We start from the raw sequence: 26,582 nt of genomic DNA, 5'->3' as shown, positions 1-26,582 counted from the left end.
TTTTGTGATTGTCATTAATACATTTTACTTCTTTGAAGTATTTGTAAGAAGCTACTGATAATTAAAAAAATCTAAAAGTATATCATGATTTTCAGGCATAATTTTTAAGGAAAACTTCAAGAAACATAATTTGAATATGATTTAGATTGCCAAGTTTGGATATGTTCGTGTACACTGTCTAAAGCTGCATTTGTGTATTAACAATATATAAGTTTTTGTCAGTTTTCTTTGACTAAAATTAGCAATTTATAATTTTGTTTTACATATTTTAATATTATATACATTATATCCGAATATATTATAATATACGTCCCAAAACTGCTAAATTAATGTTTCCACCTTAACTGAACCACATTCTACGCTGAACACAGGACGTTCTGAACGTAAGGTGTTCAGCGTTTGAGTGGGATTCTGAGTGCTGGACGTTTTTATTGCTCTGTTTGTCCCATTAATCCTCCCGCCACAAAAGCGCCTCAGTTTCCATGTCACTTTGCACACAAGGCCTTACCAAGATAAATGAATTCCTTAGGAGGTACTAGTTTGAAAGGGGAAAGATCTATTCTTTCCACAGCACTTGACACAACAGATACAACAGAAGAAGAAAAAATTGCACCGTGCTCTCCTTTGGAAGACCGATCGGACACTTCATGACTAGGGAAACAGTGGAGGAACAAAAGCCGAAGTCTGCCTCTTTATGAATTCTGCATTGCAATCAATATCAGCCCTCTTCCTGGTCCAGGAAAATAATGAGTCATAAAAAAATCATGATATTCATTTCCAGAATGATAATAACAGACAGAAAACACAAGTCCCTGTTTTCCCGCATGAGAATGGCTTCCCTTTGAGTTACAGTGGGCAGGTGTGAGCCCATTAGAATCCTGTCTGACACGGGTGTCCTTCATTGTGCCCGAGTGTGTGCGACGCACCTCCGGATTCATTGGCAGGAGTAAAACCCTCCGTCTCCGGCATTCTCCCTCAGAGGTCACGGATGAGGTCAAATCCTCTCCCAGGTGATCATTTAAGGCCTCTCAGCACAAAACAGAATGCAGATTTCACCCCGTGTTGCATAAAGAGGGTTACACAGAGAGCGCTGGAAGGTCTCCAATCCTCACTGCATATTTAAAAACACAGAGGGCTGGCGTAGAGCCGTTTGACCAACGGCTCATGCAAGCGATAGCTCATTCTTCATCCGACCTTGAATGAGGAAGGAGCCCCTTCTGATTTAACGCAGACCCCTTTACCATATTACCTTACTGTTTTTATTGATATTGCAAGATTTGGTGCTCTTATTACACTAAGTGTCCAGAGATGCACAATGACGACGTGCTACAAGATGGGCCGGGAAAACGATCCAACCCAAATGAACACCGGAGTTACTTAAAACTAAAGAACGGCCTCTGTGTTGTGCGGTAATTCAAGGACACACGGCGTTGGAATAACACTGGCGGTTAAAGCTAGTCATTGATGATTTTTATTGCCTTGAGTTTAGCATACCCATGTCAATATTTGGACTGGGGTGAGTCTCAGGCCTCCCATCGCAAGAGGATGTGACCTTCCATTTTTCTGTGTCTGTGTGATTTAACACCATCTGAAAAACAGATAAATGTGTCTCTGGCCTCCCTGCACGAAGGATCTCTCAGAATAACAGGTAACTCACTCCCCGCGGCTGCAGTTGCAGACAGACTCGCAAAGACAAGACATATGCGCCCCCATTGACGTTGCCTATAAGAAATATTAGCTCTGCAGAGAAATAATTACTTACGAGCATAAAAGAACATTATCAGTTAAATGGCACAACCAAACTAAAACTGGACACTAGGGTTGTTAAAAAATGCAGAATTAAAGAACTGGCTCCCTTTCAATTCTTGAGTGCGAGTTTTAATCAAAGTATCTGCAAGTCAAAAGAAGTTGGGATGACAAGAAAAAGAAATGTTCAAGAAATTCAACACAGGTAAGACATTCTGGGAAATTGAGTGTTCTTACACCCTTGTCCACAAAATGTATTAAATATAATAGACCTAATGAAATATATAACTATTAAATATATTAATTAATTCAATAGACTAGGCCTATAAACCTTTAGCATTCAAAGTTTGTTTAGACAAACTTTGCTCTTCTTGTTAAAAAATATTGTATTAATAATAATTAATACTCATAATATTTCAGTTTATTTTATATTATATTATATATTTTATTTCTGTACATACGTGTAATTCTGAAGCTATAATGCAGGTTTTATTACTCTTTAACTGTATATGATGGAATGTATTTAAGATTAAATTAAATTGTATTTAATAATTTTATAATATAATTTTATATATGGATTATATAATACAATTAATGCAACATACTTCAATATAATTATAGTCGTGTTAGGATGAAATAACTTAACACGATTATAAGGCCGTACAGAAATCATAAATTTTATTATGTTTAAAATCATTCGTACGCACATTTCACATACTCTCAAAAAATACTCTTCTGAAAAGTAAAAAAACAAATTCAAGCAATTCTGACTATGAATTATGGGTAATGTGTAACTACTCAGAAGTGTCCTTTAAGGACCACTAAAATAATTTGTCAGTCAATTCTAGAAGAATATATCGTTTCCGGTGCGAATGTCACTCTAAATTGAGTAGCGATGTTCCAACCTTACGATACAGAGCCCCTTTGTTTCTAACTTTCTGTGCTTACTGCCGTGAGGGACTATGCTAATGATATGGACTGGGGTAACTCTTCAAAACGGGAAACAAAAGAGCCACAGTTGGTGCATCTTATTTCACGCTAGACAGGCTTTCCAGGTGCCAGGACAGAGGGACAGAGAGAGGGTCTCTGATCAGGCCTTCATTAAGGATTTTGGTCCCAGGACATCACAAGAGCTGACTGGAATAAGCGCGATGGAATGAGAGTGCGCACACATCCAAGGCAAATAAATGCACGAACGTACTCGCCGAAACATACATCTGGGAAAAACAAACAGGACAGGACAGGAGATAAGGGGGGAGGAATATGTTTTGTAGGGATGAGAGGGGCAAGGCAAGAAAAGGTTAATGCCGACGTGTGAGTGCACATGACAGCGCTCACAACCCAGTGAGCACAAAAACGAATCGTCCAGGGACTTTCATCTTCATATTCACTGGCCCCGTTGCTCCCCTTCCGTTCAAACTTCAAATTTATTGCCAGGCTTTGGAGACGCAGGAATGACCTTGAGAGGACCTCGCAGTCATCTATTCCACTCAAACGCTACCTAATTAGCGACACAGGTTTTAGAGTTTGCCAAATCATTGGATACCATAATCAAAACGAGGCTTGTCAGGGCCGGATACAAGCCACTAAGCAAAACGCTCATCTCGGGCGAATACCAAGGGGGAAATAATTACAGCCACTGCGGGAACATGCTTACAATCAGGCACGCTGGGAAAAAGGAGAGGAAGTGGAGAGAGAAGGCCAGAGGGGTGCACACCATCAAGAAAATCACCTTGTCTGAACCTAGGAAAGCCAAAGAGAGGTAAAATGGAGGACTATGGCCTCCCTTCACTCCAACTGTCTCCCAGTGACCTCTTGGAAAGTGCGTCTATTGTTCCTATTGACAGTCAACATCAAGCCGAGCTTAAACCAGCTATTTAAATCACTTGCCTTTATTCAAACCTCTCTCAACAACCAGCATGTCATCTCCTTTATTACTCATTTTCCAAAAGGAGGGAAAAAAAATTTGTAATATGCCAATTTAGCTAAATAATTACCGCGTTTTACAGCTACGCCTACACAGCCACCGGCAGGCAAAGAAAAAGCTAATAATTCAATTTTTCGCTCTCTGTAATTGTCACCAAAAGCACCTAAAGGTCGTATCACTCACCCAGAAGAAAAAGGATGGCAGTTCAAGGGTTCAAACAGGGATGTGCTTTCTCACAGTGGCCATTTTGGACAGCAGACAGCGCTATTGTCTCAAAATGGAGCTGCTTGTTGTCTGGTTTGAATGAGGTTGAAGCTTCACTTGGTGGGTGAGTTTTTGTGTGTGTGTTTTTTTTTTTTTTTTTTTTGGTAAGAGCAGTGCTGGGATTTGCAGTAATTGTCTGATACGGCGCCCGGTATTAAAGTCATCGCGTGCCAAAAGCGAACACGTTACCGCTTGACCCTGAGCCACTTTGGAGTAATCTAGTATTCAACCCAGCATGTAATGACTGCTAGGGATGTCAATCCAGCGACTTTCTCTCATTCCCCGGCTCTTAAAATGCCTGTGGACAGTGCGGTTTTCACCAGAGGAGCTGGAAAACTAGAAAAGATGAGTGGCAGCTTGTGTCCAGCGATGCCATCGTCCTCGAGCCTTCAATTTCCTTTAACCTCTCTCACCCTTCAGCATCACCTTCTGATTGGACACAGGCTTTCACCTTTCAGGAGGGAATAAGCGGTCCAGAGCATTGTTGCTAAACTGCTTGGGGTTGTTTAATGCTAATGAGGTCAGGACAGATACTTTAGGGAGGAAAGTTCATATAAGATGTTTGGGACCGTGACACAATTAGCTTAACCCCACGGCCGCCTCTGACCGCTCCGATCAATAGGCTTTACCCAGACGGTGAACTATCCATGATGACTGTGAGGAGTTTGTGTTGGAGGGGCTTTGCATGTTGAATAGGTCAAATTCTGCTCAAAAGCTAGCTACTGTAGCATAGCCTTATCAAAATGCTACTATGCTAGTGTTTGCTTTAATGACACCCTCTAGTTATTGCTTTGCCATCTATAAAGGACACTGTAAGCCAAGTTGTCCATGATTATTAATGCATCGCATTTCATTGGAAATAGAAGTCATTACTATTGACAGCTTCATGAAACATCAGTTTGAAACTTCAACCTCAACAAGATAAAACCTAAATGCATATCTGGTGCAACCATATCCATGGCTTTAACAGACCTCACACAGAATGGTTTCATGAACCTATTAGAGGGACAAACCCCCTAGAGCAATCCAAGGTTAAGTGCCTTTCTCAAGAGGACAATGGTGAGGGGTCACAGCCAAGCCCACACAGGATCTGCATACTTCCGGCTGCACACAAGGTTTGTACATGTTTGTGAAATAAATATTTTGGCTAATTTGGTAATCTGCTGAAATTTCAGTGCAGAAAATATGGAAAGGTCTGGAGTTTTCTGGCCTGGATTTCAACCACTATTCCACATGAAGATACACTGTCAGACAAAATGTGCAAATCTTTTTACCTTAAGCTGGTCACTGAGACAGTGCCCTTAAAAGTACACCTTTATAGTTTATGTGCCCCTAAAGGGTGCACTTTAGTACATTAAAGTACCCTTGATATACTAATATAAACCGTTAAGAAGTAGATAAGGTACAAAGGTGTAACTGTAATGGTATTGCCTAGGGTAAAAGTAAAATTTTCACACATTTTTATGACAGTATACAGTAGTATCCATAAGCAGGACTGTATACTGAAAACTTTAAGGGAAGGAAACCTGTACTTGACAGGTTGAGTTAATGTCCTGTCTTTCTCACCAGACTAAATAACGCCAGTAACCATAACTCCAAGTAGTTTGTGTTTCAGAAAGACAGAAAGGATTGACAGTAAGTGAAGAAACCAATCAAATAAAGGATGAGCAGTCAACACGTGCCTTTCCCCTCTTTTCCCTTGATCCCTCCACTCGGCCGGTAAAGCGGCACCTGTCACACTGTTTGAGCAGATGTGGGAAAAAAACAGAGGCACTTCACAACACTGTCATTCACATTCATAATAGGCATTGCAGTATAAAGAGGGCCATTAGGGTCCCAACCTGGGAGCCATTAAATCATTTTAAATCGCTGTAACATCCCATTAGTGTCAGTGGTGAGACCACATAATAGTCTATATTATAGAGCGCAGCAGTGCAGCCCATTTGGGGTAAATCACAGGCTCCGGTGCAACTCCTTGTCCTGCATACGCAGGGACACTTGCGCGGAGGATGGAACTCATGCGGACGACACTTGAAACTAATAACAACTAGTTTGGTCACTCAAGGGTGGAGCGACTCTTAAGCAGCACCTCTAGTTCATTTACCTTTAATAATATCTGCTGGTATCTTCTGATCTCAATATTGAGATCAGCAGATTTGCATATTGGGAACGGAGAACTAATAATGTGCAAATGCAAGAGAGACTGAAAAATAAGTATTTACAACTTAGCAAGATATTAAAACACTGGCTATTTAGAGCCTCTCGTAATGAGCTGTACGTGACAAAGGCAGTATAGTAGGAATAATCTACAGTAAATGGTGCGTGCCGTTAATGTCTAAGGTGCAGACAGTGAGTGGGCAGTTAATTATGGAAGATGAATACATTTGGATCCATCGCAACACAACACAATTACAACCAGCGGCTCCCTTAAAACTGCTTCTGCTGCAGCCACTAAAGTGGTAAAACAAATAAAAACTGTGAAAGGACAGACTTCAACACTAGAAGTGTGTGTGTGTGTGTGCATCTCATGTGAAATATGCAACTAGGGCCCCCGCACATCTTTCTTCTTTTCCTTCAGATGATAAATCGCCCCAGTGACGGACCCTTCCGCTGCCCTACGAATTTTTAAAGGAACAAAGCAATGATGAATGGAATAATGCCACATCGCAAGCAAACACCTCTCAGCCTGATAAAAAAGATTCAGCAATGACAATTGGGGGACACCGGTGACCCGGGGAGCGGTCTTTGGGGTATGCCCCCCAGAGGAAGCCAGTGATGGAAGGAATCGCCATTAGGGGGAAGATTAAGTGGCCTTTCCTTTTTCCTCTCACTTAATTATACATGCAAGACTCGCCAAACCGTGCCGCCATAAAAAAGGAGAAGGGGGAAAAAAACCCTAGTTCTTTGTTTCAGCAACTCATGCCACTTTGATTGCTTATTGGCTGTCTCTCTTGACAACCTGCCGGCCACAGAAACAAATCCCATTGGCCGCAGTGCACCTGTCAGGAGCAAGAGAGAAAGACGAGAGCATTCCAGGAATTCGAAATGGAACTCTGGGATGGGTGGAGAAAGAGAGCACAGGGAAAAAAAAATGTTCCTGTCAAGCCTCGGTGCCTCAGGAGAAGAGGAAGTCTTATGTGGCACATCCAAAACTCAGCAGACAAACAAGGAAGTGGACCTCTTCTACTTCTTATTAAAGGAGCCGTGGTCCTACACCAGACTGCGCCATCATTCAGCTCCGTCAATCTCGCGCTCCGAGGGGTCTTGGCTGCAAAGAGCACATTCGGAACTCTGCGGCTCAGTTTTTAAGGATCTTCCCGCTCGTTCCTTGTTTTTTCCTCATGGCTAGTGGGGTGCACTGAAAAGGAAGGCGCCAAGAAAAAAAAAACCCCTGTCATTTCAAGACAGACAGTTCGCATCAAAAGTGGGCCACGAGATTACGACTTTCATGGCTCTTTGGGTGCATTCCCAGTCCGTGCCGCACGCATCCAACATGTCAACCGAGGAACGTAGACCCCCCCCTTCACCTTATCAACATCTCTGACTTATAAAACAGAAGCGCCCTGCAGATAGCGAATGTGAATAACGAACAACACTTTCATCAGGGTTGCGTGGAGGACAGAGTGAATAATTAAACACCACGCCTCGTTGATTCGGCCTACTCATCTTGTTTTATGGGAATAACCGGAAAGACTTCAAACGTGCAATGCCAGGAGTGCTTGACAAACTGAGAAATCAACAAGACTGTGTCCTGATATCAAATGTGCATAAACTAACACGAAGCTAAAACATTTATCTGTTCATTACCCAACAGACAAACCACAAGCACCTTTAAAACGTGTGAATGAATGCATACAAACGTAATATAAGAATAAAACACAAAAGAGGGATGAAATATGCATGATGAATTTGTCATATGGATTTCTGTTACAAAGGAAACACGATGTAGAACGGAAGTCTGCAACATCGACGCCGTCTGTGAAATCCTCCCCAAAAGATGAGGAATATTTAAGAGCGTAACACTGGGCCTACATCTATGTTGTATAAATATATCATCAGCGCTCCTCTCTAAAATCGTAGTCTAGTGCAAAAATAAGCTGGTGGATTTCTTTATTTTTTGGGAGTTTCACTTAAATCTTTGAACATGAACAATTGAAAATGGCCTAAAACATTCACACTTGTAGAATCACTGCAGAACTTGTCGCATGTATTATAATTGAATAAAACAACATGTCTGGTTCATGTATATATATATAGGATTGAACCCTCCTTATGCTGTATGTGTAGATCATACTGACTAAATTATCTTTCTTAATTTTATTCTTTCTGCTTGTGTTCTTGTTTTTCTCTCTTTTCCCCTCATTCATCCTTTCCCTACATTCTTTCATTCTTATTTTTTCTTTCTCTCCTTTTTCTTCCTTTTTTGATATTTTACCCTTTTCCTCATTCATTCTTTTTATCACCTTTTATTTATTGTTTCTTTCTTTTATCCTCTTTTTTTTCTCAACCTTTCATTTCTTTCTTTTCTCATTTCTTCTCACTCTCTCTTGCCATTTCTTACTTTTCTCATTGTTCTTTCATTCTTTTTAATTTTTCCTGGTTCTTTCTTTCTCTATTTTCACATTCTTTATTTCCTTTCTTACCTTTTTATTTTTTCTTGCTTTCTTTTTATTTAATGTTTTCTTTTATCATTTGTCTTTTTCTTTCTTTCTTTCTTTCTTTCTTTCTTTCTTTCTTCCTTTCTTCCTTTCTTTCTCTTTCTTTCTTTCTTTCTTGATCTCTTCCATCCTTTCACCAGGATGCATAAGTGAGATAGAGGATGTCACTTCTTTGACATAAAACTCCATGCAAATATGCATTAACATTTATGACTGAAAAGCATTCATAATTAAACATAATCTGAGAGTGATGATCTGAAAGTGACATTAATGGTAGAAATGAGATTGACACACACACACACACACACACACACACACACACACTACAATTACATAAATTAAAAGAAGAAAACATATTTCCTTAAAAGATGAAATGTTAAAAAGCTTCTTCCTTGTCTAATATGCAAAGACAGCTGCAATTAGACTGTAAACACTCAACACCGACACTGCAAAACTGACCAACCAGTGGTGTGAGTTTACCGAAGAATCTTACATTTAACATAAAACATTCTCTCAAGAACTCATAATTCATCTTTATTAAAATTTCACTCAACTTCTAAAATAGCTGCGTACGTATTTATTCATGCATAAGCGAACTGTCTCCGCACTAGCTTACTCCGTCACGTCATAAAGATTATCCTTGCAGCGAACTAAGCAGACAACCCAAAAAACAAAAGCCTCCTCGTCTGACTTGCCTGATTGCAGTTGATTATAAATTATGCAGTCATTGTAGGCCCACAGAAGAAGACATCTCCTCATCCCCAGTCAAGTGTAATTACTGCGGAGGGCTGCAGGCATCCGTGTGATCTCCGCCTGACAGGAACATTGACTGATGACCTTCCCTGTGAAAGACCCCCTGCTCGGGTCACCGGACCCCCACCTTCAACATCTCAATAGAGTCCTGACACCCAGTTCTCGAAAACCTGCTATTGACAAATCAGAGAGTTAGTGCTGCATCTACTGTATGTCTCACCCATCAGTCACGATCACTTCCTGGGTGGGAGAGATGAGAGTCTCTTCAGGGCCGCTAATTTGACACGGCCCGCTTGGCTCGCCATAATTGCTCTGTCACTGTCAGGCCTCGGACGGCCCCACTGTACGATTTGGACGTACAATTACGCCGCCCGTTTACCGGGCGCCATTACGCCTGGCCCCGCGCCGCCGAAACGCCTCATCAGACCCAAGATGCGGCCCATTAATAAATTATGTTAGCATTTCTCTTAAAGTTAGCCTGCCGCTAATAAACAGCCAGTGTTCCATGAAGGAGCATCGCCGTTTGGTCTGACATGATATTTATTGCACGCTCCTGACGGAAGAGGGCGGGCGAGATGGGGGAAGATATTAAGGGAGTTTATGGGCTATACAACTCTCATGAACTGAGCTATAGTGTTGTGGACAGAAAAGGCGAGGTCATTCTTCTTCGATGACACTTGTTCTTTCTTATGTGTATGTGTGTTTGCATGTGCAATGAAGAGGACCCCTGCCGTGACCTAATGGCGGTGGTATCCTCTAAAGAGCTCTTGTTTCCTGTCCTACCCCCAGGGTGACACAACAGGAGCCATCCTTCCCGGGAGGGTCAACATCCATCACGGCCAAAACCCCCTTGCCAACACCCGCCACTTCCTGTGCTGAGGTAATTATACGTTGATCAGAGACGGCCGAGGTGTCACCCTGTGGTGGCAGCGCACACAAATACACTGTCGCAATCTCTGGGTGTCAACTCTGAGATAGTGTCCGCCCCGCTTTCTGTGAACGTGTGAGTCTCACTTCTCACGACGCAGGGAAAACTAATGAAGCCCAAAGCAACCAGGCTCAAAGACTAAAAAACGGCTCCTCATTATAGAGCTGACAATCTAGAGTCCGACATGAAATGGACAGACTTTTACAGAAGGCCCGCAGGGGGGAGAATCCTGTATTTAAATGCATTTAAAGTGTTTGGGGACCATTGCTTTGAAAAATTCGACAAAACAAGCCGGAGGCAGACTGGTTTGAAAATGATTATTGGCTTACCCTTACTGAATACTACACAGATTTCACCGCATGCTATTTTTAAAAAACAAAAGTAGACAGCATAGCTCTTTAAACAACGCATAATATGTTGTCACATGACCTCATCAAATAAATACTGGTATTTTTAAAAACTGAAAACATTTTTTTTTTTCTGTATTCCTGTAGCTCAAACAGTAGAGAAATAATATAAGCAACACCAAGGTTATGGGTTCGATTCCCAGAGAACGGATGAACTAAGAAAAATGTTTATCCTGGATGCAATGCAAGTCACTTTGCATAAAACTGTCTGTCAAATCCATAAATGCAAATGTCTTTTGGCAGTCAATTTCAGTTATCAAGCTAAAGAGGGTTTTTTGAGCTTCAGTGCACATCTTTCTGTTTAGGTATAAGTGTAATTGAATAATACAGTGACAAAACAGATTATATTTACTGCAGAAAGAGTTTGTTAGTATGCTGTTCTAAACTTGGCCAACATTATCTCTTCAAAGCTTAATATACAGCATGCTATTCAAATTCTGTTTATTTTTAATTTGTTTATTGATGCAAGCAGGCAGAGAAATACAATTACCTGTAATAATACCACAAAGGATCCATTTTCCACTATTGATCAGTGAACCTTGCACTCATTGTTAGGGCGTTACATTTTTTAATACATTCCACAATTAAACAGATAACTCTCAATAACTCACAGTCTTAATGAGCTGTGCATTCCCAACACAAATACAAAGAAAGTGCGTCTTGTGTTTCTGCTGAGGTATCCGTTTTCATCTCTCCCTGTGTATGGTTGCACACTGAATAAACTCATTAATTTTGTTAATTGTTTGACCCTATCTTTTTCTTGGAAGCGGCGTGACAGTCTCAGAGAAAAAGGGAACAAAGGCCCCGTGCAACATCACCGTTAAATAAACAAGTCAATAATACTCTGCCGGCTGATTAGACAGTGTGCGAGCCTCCCTCTCAGGAGCAGATGAAATTGTTCCAGTGTGTTTTTGACAGCTCGACTACAGACTGTGGCGGGGGCTATTATGATGAAGCTTCTGCTTGTAACAATTAAAGTCCTGCACAATGTCCAGACAAACCACACATGATCAGCCGTGCGGCATCGCTCATTCACACAGACCTAGTTCAACTGTTAGTTTTATTGTCTGCAAATACATTCTAATATATTTTATGAGTGGTTTTTGGTTTGTGGTTTGTTCAACTGCTTGTTAACGCAAATATTTAATCAGCCAATCACAAGGAAGCAACTCATTTAGGCATGTAGACATGGACAAGAAGACCTGCAGACTGGTCTGAGTATTTCACACACAAACATCTCTTTTACAGTCTCGAGTTTACAGAGAACGGTCCGAAAAAGAGAAAATATCCAGTGAGCGGCAGTTCTGTGAGCGAAAATGCCTTGTTGATGCCAGAGGTGAGAGGAGAATGACCAGAATGGTTCGAGCTGATAGAAAGGCAACAGTAACTCAAATAACCACTCGTTACAACCGATGTCTGCAGAAGAGCATCTCTGAACGCACAACACGTCGAACATTGAAGCAGATGGGCTACAGCAGCAGATGAAACACACCGGTGTCACTCCTGTCAGCTGAGAACAGAAAACTGAGGCTAAAGTTCACACAGCTCACCAAAGCTGGACAACAAGAAGATTGGAAAACCGTTGCCTGGTCTGAAGAGTCTCAATTTCAGAATTTGGACAACATTAAAGCATTGATAGATACTGATAATAAAAAACCTAATATTGGCCAATAACCTATATGCACAATATAAGACTGAAAGTCTTGAAAATCATTTTTTCTGAATAAGATCGCTTCTCAATTCCCCACCATAGGTGGTATTAGCAGTTATAGACCCCTGTAGCAATCAGAGGATTGTACAACAAGTCTCAACATACCTATGGCACATATAATTTGACGAAAGGCCATAATTTGCTCTATTTACCTACAATTCCACAATTCACTTCCCTGTTCCAGTAAACATTCTCATGCTCCAGTGCATCACTACCATCTAAAGCATTATCTGTACTGCTCGGCGTGTGGTTAAGAGTGCTCAGGGCAAAGAAGAGAGGGGGCCCGTATGAGTCCATTATTCCATTTGCTCTGAAAAACAGATTTGACCTCTCAGTGGTGGAGTGGTACGTCACGGGCTGATGTGTGGCTGACAGTGCAAAGGGGTGCATGTCTGGATAGGCTAATTAGAGGAGCGGTGGCACGAACGAGCTAGCAGCCCGGGCTAAATCCCATTATTTGGCTCCCTTCCCAGAGAGAGTGAATTGTATGTCAAGTAGGATGCATGTGGTAACTGCTATGAAATTACAGCTGCCGGAAGGCTGGAGGGCGAGTAATGCACATCCATTGTGTCATCAAGTGCATCCAAATAAGCAGATCTAAAAGGAAGCGCTAGCACTAGGGCCAGAGCCGTAGCGGCAGGGGCCTCCCACCTGATGCGGCTGCAGCGTTTGTACTTGTCCCTCATTTACTGTGTTTCTTTACCACATTCATTACTGATATGTGCATGTGCGACTCTAGGGGTTGGATTCCAGGGCTTAAGATGAATGTTTTTAAATCACCAGTTTTCATGCATTGTGAATCTTGTCACACACACACACCCACGGAACAGCATTCCTGTCCGAAAATGTAGTCCTAACCCTATCCCCCTACCCCTAAACTTAACCCTACCCATAACTTATCCCTAAAATCAGAGGGAAATGATAGGTTAATAACACTGATGTAGAAGCACCTGGCTTACCTGGCTGTAAGCCTAAACTTGACACAAACTGTAAGCTTGTCCCTCAAATCTGATTGGTTGATTGGAATGTTGTTCCAGGATCAACAAAGATGTTGATCCAGGAACATGCTGAAATCAGGTTCTCCCTAGTATTTCATAAAAGAGTGGCCCCATGGGCCCATGTCTGCAGACACATCAATAAAGGTATGGCCTGAGCTCTCTACCGACAGAAATCCACTGAAATTAGAGCCGCCCATGGATATATTACTGAGATGCATCCAATAACTTTCCTAACTATCAATTCCTTGTTTAAATTTAAAAGGGTCACATAAAGCAAAACAACCCAAAGTAAATACTTGTTTTGGAACAGATATTTTTGAATTTGTGTCATGCAGCTTCTGTCTCTATAGAGCTGGAAGAAATCCAGCAATCTCAAGTGGAAAAACTGAAGAGCATTTCTGCTATATTACAGATAGAGGAAAAAGAAAGGCTCTAAAACTGTCAGATGAAGACACAAGCCAGAGTTTCCGCAAATCTATTATGAATGAAATAAATCTTGGCAAAGAAGCAAGAGAGAAATCGTACACACACACACACAAAGGACAGGGCTACAGAGAGTGCCTTTCACGAAGAACTGTTCATTAAAACAACATGGGTCAACAACCCTTTGCTTTCTCCACAAACTCGCCATATATCAACCACACTGTCAGTAGGTAATGCGATATGAAAGAAAACAGAGAGAATGAGCGAGTGTGTGCAACCGAACAACAGAGGAAATAGCGCATGAAAAAGAGAGTTTGTTGCCGAACAAAACTCCCAAAATTCCTGACACACACAGAATTCTTTGTTCCAGCTCAGAAAAGAGTTTCCCGGGACGGGCGGCAGTTACCTTGGGTCTAATCACACGTGCGTTATTTAGACTTCAAACACCGAGCTATGATGAAAAGTATGTCTCCTGCTAATATCTGCCAGCACGCTTGGGTTAAACTGCCTAAGAAGCTTATTTCCATCATAAATAATGCATATTCAGATGTGCTTGACTTTGCTAAAATAAGAATCGCCCCTGTGATTGACATCAGGGTTTGTTTAAGCCTCAGTTTCACCTTTGGAAATAGATCTGTCTGGTTTCATATGTAGATGCGGGTACAACTATGACAGCCCACCGTAGTGGTTACATATCGCACAAACTGTATGCTAAAGCTATATTTGGAGGAGTGAACACATGTCGTCTTAGCCCATTCATTTGCTGTGGCAGATAAAGAGACAGCGTAGAAAGCTGTCGCAAATAAACGACACGAGTGATTAGACGTCGCGATCCAATGAACAGATCGTAAACATGAAAAAAAAAACTTGCCAAATTCAGTCACACTGACACAAATTTATACATATTTTCAAAATACAAGAGGGAATTGGAATATTAGGTAGGGAACATTTGATTCACTTCTCACTCGTACGCGAGCCGCTCCGCCTGGGCTTATTACAGACACAATTATGGATTGTAAACTAGTTAATGAATACAAAGTAGGCTAAATCTATCAAGGTATTAATGTTTTAAAACACAGCGAACGCATCTGGAGAAATGCAGCTGGAGTTTTTCATTTGTGAGCGAGCCGAGATGAATATCTGCTACATAATTTCCCTCATCCAGATTTTTTAAGACCACGGAAATGTATCCCATTCCATATTAATCCTACTCTGTACAGCGATGCTACTAAGGCGCTCATATCTCCGTGCCGCCCTCCCCTTCCTCTGAAATTAGCACATTGAATGTCTCTGAGTTGGCTGCTAATAACAACAGCACCTCGGGATGGCGGGGCCGTTCTGATCAGCCTGACGACGGCTTAACGTTTGACCTTGGGACACAATATTAAGCTATTGTGGAGACGGATGTCAGACCCGCAGCACAAACTTGAGCTCATAATGGTGGAAGCACGCACGTGCAAATCCACATACAAATATTCATAAGATACGAGCGAGTACAATCCTGCTTATTGGGGAAACCTAAACTACATGTGCGGACTAACGATCGGGCGATAGACTGTGGATAATTTATCGAGTCTTAAACATGGCCCGCATTTGCTTTGACTCAAAGTGCAGTAATCTGCCTAATTTATTCACAGGCATTCACAGTTTCAAAAATAGCTCATCTCGTATGTCTGAATATAAACCCTTTAATTATGGTTTTGACAATGTTTCAGTAAACCCAAGGCTAGTATAATACCACAAGACAAAGAGGACGCACTTTAATGTTACTATGAAGAGCAAAAAAACAAACTAAATTTACATTTCCTTCGGACTGAACCTTTGCTATTTGGCAACTTTGTTGTCTACACTGTGCTCTTCAAGTCCCTGGTGATAATTATTTGATCTGGTTTAGTTCATTATTCATCTTATGGGAACCTGCTGTGGCTTGTGTATAAATGCCATATGAAAGCATTGTGATCTGAGGATGCAGCTTCACTTTTATCCTCATTCCCCAAACAGATCAATTAGTAAAACTAAACAGTAAATTATTAATCGCATTGCTTTGTGTCCCGGTTTCATCAGCATTAGAAAAACAGTTCGTTAGTGAAGGAAATGGGCAAATGATTGAGTGGAGATGAAAATCGAAGTGATGCGGCGAGTGCTTAGGAGGCGCGGAATGAACCGAGCTGTCCGTGACGTCGGGTGACGGGGCGCCGCACCTGCGCCAAACGGGGTCAATCTCGGTTTCAAAGTCGGCGGTGACATATGCTGCCCGATGGGGGCTTCGTGTTCGTGGAAATAGCGGGACACGCCCTGCAATCAAATAATATTTTGCATGGAATATTCAAATGAGGCTCATTCGCACGCAACCGAGGGGCCGTTTCAAATGAGTCCCTTATTTGTCAGGAGATGGCCAGGTATATAAACTTCTTTTTTTCTTTTTCCCCGAATAAAATCTGAATTCACAGGTCCTCTCAGGGGCAGCAGATTGCTCCACTGTTCTGAGTTGGGCAATTTGAATAAATTATTCGAAGGAGGGGGGGGCGACTGGCGCTAGAAAGAGAAAGAGAGGGGCGAGAAAAAGGGCTCGGTGGTTCATTTTGCACGAAATTATATTTTTGCTGGAAAGGTTAATTTTGAAGGGAGTTTGAATGGCTGGGAACACTGCAGTCGCTGGATGGTGTTGCTGGAGGTGGCTGCAGTTATTAAAAGCGATTGCGTTTCCTGCTGGATCTCTCCAGAGAGAAGAATCAGTGGAGATGTTAAACCTTGCTTGACACCCCAGTTGGATAATTGTGGGTGTGGAAGCTAATCAGCAGAACATGTCTCCTCGATTTAAATCTTGTCAGTTAGTCGAGATTAGACCCTCCCGTATTGGGTACCATTAGCTTTGTTGCATGTCAATGTGCTGGAGAAAGCTGTTGGCAAGGTCCGGCTACAAGGGTAAAAGACGAGCTCGCCGGTTAAGGCAGATGTGTTCAAGACCGCTATGGAATTTCTTTTTTTTTACCTCAGAAATACATACATTCCCTGTGTGATATTATGCAGTGTTTGAAATGGCATTTGTTACCATTGACCTAAGTGTGAGCCTGAGAAAAAGAAAAAGAAGGATTTGTTCTGATTCTTCCTCTAAAAAATATTAAAGGGAAAAACTATCCATGCACTGAATATTGATGTGCAAAAAAAACGAAAGGATTTCGTTGTATGTACATATATATTTTGTTGTATGTACATATAGGATTACGTTGTATGTACACATGTATGTACATATATACATACGTGTATATATATATATATATATATATATATGTGTATACATGTGTATATATGTGTATATATATATATATATATATATATATATATATATATATATATATATATATATATATATATATACATACACATATATACATACACATATACATATATTAGGAGGTGCAAAAAAGCATGGATTAAAGAATATCCATAATTTTACATTAAATATGCCCAAAAAAATCAGATGGCTTGAAATATTAAACATTTCCCAGGAAACATTCATATTTTAGTCGTGTCCAGACTTCAGAAATGCACATATGTATTTCCGTTCAAAGATATTAAATTACAGCACAGGACTCGCTTGAGTGTGATCATGAAATCCATACATAGACAGCATAAATGGCCAATAATCTTTGACAGCGTGATCTCATTAATAAAGGGAGGGTATAAATTTTGCCCAGTTTGAAAGGACGACTAATTCAAGAATGTGCAGTGAATTTTATAGCCACAGTCTGGCTGGCCGAGGGCCAGGCCTTTGCATTCCCCCTCACGGTAAATATTTGTAACAGATTTCTTGCTGCAGGACAAAAGCTTCTTTCAGCGAGCGGCTGCCTCAGCCTCGCGGCAAACGCTGGGTCAGGCCAAATAAACAACAAAGCTGTGCCAAGTTCACCGGCCCTGCTGATTTCTGCGTTGGGCGGCTGCATACCAGCACTACTCCTCATCACACCGGCCTGAGTGCTGACAGATGTTCTTGCCTCGCCTCACTTTTTTCTCCCTCCCTCCTTGCAGATGACACACACATATGCAACTGTCAGACTTTTATATATGACTTTAAGAGAGTTTTGCATTTTAAAAGTCAAAATTGACTTGAAACACGTTCCTGGTCTTTCTGTGATCAATTCATCAGTGCACATTATTCCAAAGAAAAGAAAAGCTGTGCCAAAATGCATTGACGTTCTTACTTAACACATGCAGGCTACTGGATAATGTTAACTGATAGGCAAATTGCTATTTAGATATGGTTTTAGCAAACGTCTGCTACAGAATGTTGCCTTTTTGTTATCCTAGCAATTTGTGATGGCATTCTTAGCTCGAACAAGCGCTAGCAACACCAAGGACATGATTCCCAGGTTCGATTCTGGGAATGCATGAACTGATAAAATGCATGCTTCAGCTTGATAAAAGTATTAGCCTGTAAATACATAAATGTATGGATAAAATGAAATACGTTTTTCCTCACTGAATATCCAATATCACATAAATACATTATAATAGAAGGTTACACTTTATTTTGATGGTTCGCTAGCAGATATTAAGCAGACTAAAACTCTAATGAGAGTTAGTTAACATGTAGTTGCAAAGTTACTTATAGTTAGTAAAATGTCTAAAGTGGACCATCACAATAAAGTGTTATCTAATATAAAAGTAACATGGGATCAGAATGCCACTTCATTCTGACTTTAAAGTGATCTCCATTGTGTGCTACAAATTAACCCGTAATTTTCCCTACCAATGACAGCCATCCTGAAAAACCTAAAAACAAACATCACACACACACTTATATACAGCGAGAGAGCGAGTTCAGTCCTCCGATTAGTCGGATCAAAGCTGCATCTGCTGTGAGGTTGAATTGGTTCAAGGCCCGTGGGCGCCAAAGCTGTTTATAAACAGTTGTTTTTGGCTGTTGAGCTGGATCATGGACAAATCCACGCGGCAGCAACAGGCGAGAGTGGCAGAGCGAAACCGACCCATAACCGCACGCGTTAACACCCCTCTGAGTGAAGCTGAGCCTGTGGCCAAGAAAATAACACTTTCTATTACCAGAAGCTCAATCTGTTCAATCAACAGCCTAGACGGGATAACACGGCTGTTTGTGTGTTGCATGTGCGCGGCGAGGGATAATAATCATTTGCCGTGTATTATATTCATCATTTAAATAAAGATATGCAGTTTGTCTCATTCCAGATGTAATGAATCACTGAAATTATCAATTTAAAAATAAATATGGAGATTATTTTGCCCCAGCAATATGTCACAGAGCTAAAATCATTAAATGTTGTCAGAGGCCATGTTGCAGTTTTATTTAGGAGTTTTAATAGTCATTGAAGCATTAATTATTGATAAGCCCCACGATTGATTGGCTGACTAGATAATGTAATTGAAAAATGAAAATCATCACAGTAAGTGTCTGGAGTACTGAAATCGACTGTGTGTGTGTGTGTGTGTGTGTGTGTGTGTGTGTATGTATCTTAGGGGATCACCCTATGTAGGATTTCATCATTACTGCCAGACTATAAAAGTAGTGCTGTGATTAAAAAAAGCTGATTGATTTGGCTCTCATTGGAATTAGCCGTCCATGCTTTGTCTAAGGGCCCAGTTTGAGTGTGTGTGTGAGAAAGAGACGAGATGTGTGTGTGCGGGGGAAACACAGCTGTCTGTGCGTTCATGTCGTCAAAAGGTGGCCCCACTCCCTCACATTTTATTCTTGCAGCGTCTCTCCCGAACACAGTCTGCTGTGCTAAAGATATCATTGCCACACACACTCACACACACACACACACCTATTGATTTTACTATCTGCTGCAATGAGTGATCATCTACATCCAATTCCACAACCCAAAGATGAGTTCAATATCCATTCGGATGCTGCAAATATATTTCATTAGGAAATGGAAAATATGATATATAAATATAAAATTCAGAAAGAACAAAGGTCACACTATTATCTACTTTGACAAAAATCTTTAAAAAACCTTTATAATCTTTAAAAAAAGGGAAATATATTTGAAAATAAAAATCATAGTGATGCTTCTTTTTTTTAAATATTCAAATATAAAAAATAAGTAAATAAATTAAAATGTTTTGAAATGTTAAATTAAGTTTTATATATATTTTTAAATATCATGCTAAACATCAGTGGTTGTTAACTAGTGAGTTGTGAAAAATAATTGGGCTGCAGGTCTGATGTACAGTAATATTAATACATTTTAATGTATATTTTTGTTTACTTTTTTATGGTAAATACAGTGTTGGGTTCTACACTTCTGAAAATCCTGAAGGAAAAACTCTTATTTAAAACATATTTAATCAACCATCATCTACATTTAAGCACATACTGTATACATACTGTATCCTAAATATAATACACAAGAATTACACTCCTGATTAACACACGCAGCAGTTTGTCACACTAACCTATTTTAACATTCTGCCATCATCACATTCAAAGGACATTAACGCAACTTTCCTTAACTTCCCGAGCGCCAAGAAAGACAGAGGGAGGGCGGGTGGTACAACGTCTTACATACACAAGCAGGAAGACGAGGTAGCGTTTCCTTTGTGCTCGGCGCAGAGGGGCTGATGTGTGTTAATCGGAAGCCCTCTTGCCCTGCCTGGGTGTTAATTCAGCAAGCTGTTAAAGAGAGCTGTAGATTAACAGATAAAGGTGCTGTGCGTCGGGGTCAGGCTGATATGGACTCCCAGTCTACCCGCCGCTTGTCAGATGCCTGCGTGGATTAACACTGAAGCTTCCTGTTCTCTCCCTCCCGTTGTCGCGGGGTCAGAGGTCAACCGTTTAGCCCTATCCTTAGGCCCTCGATGAGAGGCGAGAAGGCAGGCGATCTGCATACAGGCGACATACACGCACGAGTTAATTCGGAACGGGGCCGGGAGGGGAGAGGGATGCTGCCGTGAGGGATTACGGAGCGCCCCGGACAGACTGAGGCATAAATTCAGAGGGTTTTATTTTGTAAATGCTGTAGATGTCTCCGTTAAGACGGAATCACGAAAACGTACGGGAAAAGAGATCACACTTTTCGAGGAATGTGTCGTAATGGAGGGGGAAGAACAAAAAAAGCTGGAGGAAAACGTGGGAAAAATGAAATATGTGGAACATGAAACTCTGCAAATTTGACTTATAACAAGCAAAATTACACCTGCTGTCATTTAAATTATGGCTGCCCTCTATAAAGGTGTCTTTTAGGTGCATTAATTGAATTCGGCAGTATTTTCCAATAATAATCTGTAAAGTTCATCCGTCCATCGCTCACAGGATCCCTGCTGTGTGCGCGAGGAGGACGTATCTATTTCAGTGGCTTAATTTATTTTCATGATTCGCTGATAATGACTGCCATGCAGGCTGTACATCAGAATTAACCTTCATTTCACTGAGGTATATTACGATGACAGTCTCCGACACATTTCACCTACACAAAGGGCATTCTCTCTCTCTCTCTCTCTCTCTCTCTCTCTCTCTCCTGGCTTTATAATCATCCTCGGCAGACGAAGATGGTTTGATAGCCGATTAATTTTCATAGGAAATCAAGTGGCCAGCTCTCCCAAAAGGCACACATGTAATGTGCTTGCTGTTTTTTTTCTAGCAATTAGCCATTTTATTTAATGCTTTCCTTTAAAAAATCTATTTTTTGATTTTATTTTTTTATATTATTATTATTATTATTGCCATTATTACAAATAAAATCCCCACCCGGCGAATTATTTTCAGCGCTCCCGACATAACAGAAGTGATGTAAATTAATCAGGCACATCAAGCACGGGAGCTTTCTAATTTCTATGCAAACCATTAAGTGTCAGATATGAATTTCACCATTTGCTATGGTCTCAGTCAAAGGATTTCATTAGGGGGCTGACGTCACGTTTGAGGCACGATCCGGATCATTCCTGTCCTATTTTCTCCCTCATGAGCTCTTTGTTCTTCTAGCCTTTGTGGGATCTTTGCACTAAAAAGGACTATGCAAATTACAATAATAGATTTCGCTAAGCGCCATGGCAATGGTATGATAGCCTATTTAGGAGAAAACCAAAGCAATATTCAATTTATGGTATTAACCCAGGCACATGCAAAGGTTGCCAAAAAAGTGATTAAGAAATTACTAAATTGGTCCAAACCGCTTGCAGTCTCTCTCTTTCTCTCTCTCTCTCTGTCTGTCTGTCTCTCCTCCTCCCCTCCCCGCCTCCCTCCGTTCGTTCGTCCGCACACAATGACATGGCAAACATAATGAGGGTGGACTGGTAATTAGAATGTTCTGGAGAGCTGGAATAGTGAGCTTACCCAGGGCTACACTGACGCTGAGAGGTGAAAACTAGAGTGAGGTCTGGAGGTTACTCACTAGGATCACAAGACTGCTGATATTGAGAATTATTTCATTATTCATATTTCTGAGCAGGAGAAATGAAACGATGCTGTTTATATAATAAAATACAATATAAATACTATAATATATATATATATATATATATATATATATATATATATATATATATATATATATATAATTTTATGTAATAATAATTTAATATTCTTTACATAATAAGAAATATATTAAAAACATTTCATTTTATTAAAGTATATTTTTTTAACACTATATCATTTCATATAATATTTTTGTGAATTATTAATATAAGTAGCAATAATAATAATAATTATCTGGATAGATTATTTATTTATTTATTTATTTATAGTAAAAGTGTACTTCTGTTACTGTTGTCCATTTATTTTTTCCACAAGTTTTCACTATTTTTATTCACATTTTTGCCTTCAAAAGTTCATTTGAAATGGTTCTGCAGAGAGACAAATGATTTTTAATACAAATACAAAAAAATCCCCGTAAAGTCTCAATTCTCAAGGTCATAAAAGCTATTGGCAAAATATTTATAAAAATAATAATTTGATAATTATCATTTAAATAGTTTTATATGAAGCACGTCAAACTGCAGGACAGGTCAACTTTACAAAGTCCTAAACGACTATCCTATCAAAATTAAGGGCCATTTTTCTTTTTATTATTATGTACAGTACACAGAAGAGAGAACACAGGATAAGGACACAATGCATGCCAGATTCAAACCTGCATCTCCCTGGTGAGCGCCACAGCTCAACACGTCTGGACCGTGTGCTAACTACAAAGCCACAGCTCTGACGATGAAGGGCTAATTTAACTGGTTCTCACAGTATCTGGTGGTTTACACAGAGACCCTGCAGGTAGAGCCGCGAGATGATCCGTCCCTCTAGCGCATCTCCACCACGAGCCTACAAATAAATATAATCAATCCCACATTTACATACAAATAGGCTTCTTAGCCCTCTTCATACTGATCTGACGGCCGTCCACACGGGAGCAAATATATTCACTCTACACGCCAATTTCATATTTATCATCCGATGGCTTATTGATTGTTTCTTTTTTTTTTCTTGCTTCTTCAAAGAAATTTTCCCCTTCGTTTTATTAGTGGATATTGAGGGGCATGTTTAGCAGATACGGCACGTGTGTTTCATCATTTCCTGGCGGGCGAGATTATGACTATTGACATTGTCACTTCTCTCGGCACTTATCGTTGCTTACTGGTAGCTATCAGTGCATCGGCGCGCCACTTAAAGCCGTAAACCGGAGGAGCGTGTGTGCGTCTAATATGCCTCATTCGCTTTGTGTCAAACTGACAGCCCACCACGCTTAAATAGATGTCAATCCCAACACAGGACAAATATCCATCGCGGCAAGCGTGACCAACGCAGTATGTTAACACAGCGGCCCTATGTACAGATACACACTGAGAGAGCTCCATTATGCATTATAGGTTACCAGTAAGCGCTCTCAAAAGACCACTTCACGCGTATAATAACACGTAAGGTATCACTTCCTGCGACGCCGACGATACGAAGTCACACCGAGGCAACTGTCGTGGTGAAAAATGCAACTTCCTCCCCCGTCGTAATTAAAGTGTCAGAATGCGGCCAGCCTCGCAGACAATAACCCTGCTAGGTTTAATTTGAATAGGCAATCTCTGCTTTGGCTATGCATTAAGAGAAACATCTGAGATATTGCTCTATTAACTGTTTCACTCACCCAGCGCTGGCCTTTTAATTAGAATTTAATAGCAGTTATTAACTCATTACGGGGCATAGGGGGAGCATTCGTAGCTACTGTGACCTCTAGCAAAGTTGACACTTCAATGGTAGAATATTTCCAGAGAATTCATTCATTTAATTGTGACCTATGCAAATGCGGAGTTCGTCATTACAACCCAGCTGCAATAATTAACTAGAGTGCCTCAAATTAAACTATAAATGGAGGGATTGTGTGTCAGCCATGGCATGAAAAAAGAAAGGAAAAATGAGATTTCATTTGTTTGAATTGTTTTAAATGAACTCGGCACTGTTGGCAAAAGCCGCATCCTTTGTTTTGCAAATGGGAGAGGTATCAGACTAAGACGATATGTGACGCTCGGTGTGAGTTTCTGCGGAATCATACACGCTGCTCATTCCAAAACACACACACCATAAACAAACTCTCACCCTCGTTTCACACATTCGAACGTGGAGTTTCAACACGTGCCATATCACATGTCGGCACTCGGGGATCTTGTGAACAAACTTATTACGACTTGTTTTTCCACATTTAATTTGTTGGCTCGAAGACACTAAGTGGTTTATTGACACATCAGAGTTACCTGACACCACTGCTGTCATGTGACGCAACAAAACAACGCAGTTGCAGTCAAATGCAAATATATTAGGAATATTCCAGGTTCGTGATCACTCCAAGATGAACAAACTGAAAGGTCAAAGGTCAAAGAAACAGCACATCAGGCATCTAGAATAAATTTTTTTAGGTGCATTAAAAGGAACGATATTTTCCAGGATCATGCTCTGAAATGAGCATTTCCTTCTAGAGAATTCTGGGAAGGTTTGTCAAGAAAAGTCAACCCATGTGTACTTGAGCATATGCATTTGTACAGTTAATTGTAAAAGCAATTTTGCAATTCACCACAAATATAAATATAAAGTTACAAGTTATAATCAAAATAAAATAAGATACATTTAAATCACTAAAGGCATGTATGCACAGTCATCAATATCTATCCCTGCTTATTAAGCAAGCAAAAAGACTTGCTTTAAGTTTTACGATACTCATCAGATTGAATGTGTCTACAGCTGAGATTTCAGTCTTCCCATCCTCCCCACACACACACACGATTTTCATTTATAATGCCCCCATCAAATCGCCTGAAGGAAAAGTTTGATTCAAACAGGGGAGGAAAAAACACCTCACAAATTAACAAAACTGTCACTCAGGAATTACAGCGGGCTGAACGCTGCAAAATGCATTCTTTGAAGTCCTCATTTCAGCAAAATTATATGGGAAAAAAAAAAACTTTATATCTAATTAAAATGATAACTGTATTCTCATTTTTCAAACTCTCCATATCCTGAGGGCCAATTGGGATGAGTGTTTTTTTTTTTTTTTTTTTTTTTTGCCATCTCTTCACCGCTGCGGCGTGCTGAACTGCTCCTACAGCAGGATCACATCATTACCATCTCCCCAGCTGAGTCGCCAGCAACCATTATCAGGCAGCATTATTAATCTTCTTGTCTTATCAACTTGCAAATCACAAACCATTGAGCCTTATGGCGTGGTTTTGGGTCCACGGTTATTCATTTTGTAGGTCTACCTAGCCTCCAAGTCCTCTTAATCACCTGACGATTGTCAGTCTCTTCCTTTTGCCCTGCCCCTGGTGGCCTCAAAAAAAAAGAGAAAAAAAAAAAGTCTTTTAGCCCCGCTCCCTTTATTTCTCCCTCTTACGTTTTTTTCGAGGGTCCCTGCTTTTGAAGCGACTAGACAGTGGAGAGGATAATTTTCATTAATAGAAGAGAATTAACATCCCACTGCCATGAGATGACCTCTTTCCCTGACATGTATGTCTAAGTCATTCTTGTCATTTTTTTTTTTGCTATTAACATTCTTGGAAGAAAACGACAGCAGAATATAGGACTGATAGAGGGGGGAAACGGAGGGAGAGAGAGAAAGGAGAAGTTTCTTTAAAACTAGATTCACTGACCCTCAGTTCTTTGCTCTGGAATCAGTTTGCTTTTCTTTGTACTGAAATATTCATAATATCGAGAAAGAAAATGTGTGCTTGCCTTTGTATGCGTTTAGCTGGAGTTTCCTTTTTAAAAACTATGCCTAAATTTATCCTTTTTTTTTTTAATTCAAGCTTTGTGTAAGATGCTGGATGTAACTCGGTATGAAACTCGGACAGATGCACGCGAGAGCCAAATTAGCCAGTTCAGATTTCTTTGATACTTCAAGAAAGAAATTCATCTCAATTCTCACAATCTAGTTTCTGAGCACTTCATTTCATCTTTGAAGTCACACAGTGTTTAAGTGGACACTTGCGTTCTCACTTCCACACAAAGGCACGGCTAAACGCACGCGTCCACACGCTGAGATTTCAACTTTTTTCATGGGATACAAGGCGAAATGTGTTAACGGTGCAATGCAGGGAGCAGATAATAATTTCCATGCTTCTCAAATCAATTCTGTGAGCTTCATCTAACTCCTATCAAACCTTTGCGTGAAATCCCAGCCCAGTTACACCTCCCGAGCACTTATAAATAATGAAAACTCGTTTGAGAGGAAAAAGACTGCTTAGGGACAAAATGTTGATTATAAAAGTGTCTTTTATCCTTCTGTTCCCATCTTTCTGAAGATGCAAAGACTGCAGGCAAA

General features: G+C 40.5%; 1 protein-coding gene across 1 annotated transcript in view; it reads right to left on the bottom strand.

The window, feature by feature from the left end:
• The window catches only part of LOC311080918 (uncharacterized protein), a 143,217-nt gene that overhangs the window by 37,885 nt on the left and 78,750 nt on the right, over positions 1-26,582 (bottom strand). The gene's annotated exons all lie outside the window — the stretch shown is intronic.

The sequence above is a fragment of the Abramis brama genome (assembly GCF_963993115.1).
Source record: "Abramis brama genome assembly, chromosome: 4".
NCBI classification, from domain to species: domain Eukaryota; kingdom Metazoa; phylum Chordata; class Actinopteri; order Cypriniformes; family Leuciscidae; genus Abramis; species Abramis brama.
The sequence above is the reverse complement of the archived record's forward strand: the minus strand, read 5'-3'. Positions and strand labels throughout refer to the sequence as shown.